The following is a 758-nucleotide window of genomic DNA, read 5'->3' on the forward strand; positions in this document are numbered from 1 at the left end:
ACCTGGTTTGATAACATGATGACCGCATCTAAATTAAAAACACCAGCTGCTTTCATTGGCTTTGTCCTCATAACTTGTCATTGATAATTATTTAGTACCATCTCCTCAATAAATTCATAAGCCACTTTAGGTGTTCAATGTTCCAGCAGCTGCTGTATCAATTAGTTGCCTAGTTGAGGGATTCAAACTGTTGCAGAAGGTTTGGACCTATAACCATAAAGGTAACCTATGGTGAGGGCACTGTCTCAATTAGTCCTTGTACCTCTCCTATGCATCATATAAAGTCTCTAAATTGATCTGCACAAAGGAGGAGATATCATTCCTCAACTTAGTTGTCTTAGTTGGTGGGAAGTACTTCAGAAAGAACTTTTCGGTTATTTAAGCCCATTTAGTGATGGAACCTCATGGTAAAGAATTTAACCACCTTTTAGCTTTGTTCCTCAACGAGAAATGGAATAACTATAAATAAATGGCGTCGTCAGTGGCACCATTTATCTTGAAAGTGTCGCAGATTTTCAGGAAATTGGCTAAATGAGTATTTGGATCTTCATCTTGCAAACCATCAAACTAACCAAACTGTTGTACCATCTGAATTGTGTTCGGCTTCAGTTCAAAATTATTTGCTGCAATGATAGGTCGCACAATACTTGATTTAGCCCCAGTCAGAGTGGGCTTGGCATAATTGTACATAGTACGAGGAATAAGAGTTGTTGCAGTAGGTAGCTGAATATTCTGATTATCGTCCATCTCCTCAGTAA

General features: G+C 38.4%; 1 non-coding gene across 1 annotated transcript; it reads left to right on the forward strand.

The window, feature by feature from the left end:
* The first annotated feature begins 223 nt into the window (after nt 1-223).
* Nucleotides 224-330, forward strand: LOC128282943 (small nucleolar RNA R71). Its single transcript, XR_008273292.1, has one exon. It is a non-coding gene; the product is annotated as a small nucleolar RNA R71 (small nucleolar RNA).
* Nucleotides 331-758: the final 428 nt, after the last annotated feature.

Source organism: Gossypium arboreum, chromosome 10 (genome assembly GCF_025698485.1).
Source record: "Gossypium arboreum isolate Shixiya-1 chromosome 10, ASM2569848v2, whole genome shotgun sequence".
In the NCBI taxonomy this organism is placed as follows: Eukaryota; Viridiplantae; Streptophyta; class Magnoliopsida; order Malvales; family Malvaceae; genus Gossypium; species Gossypium arboreum.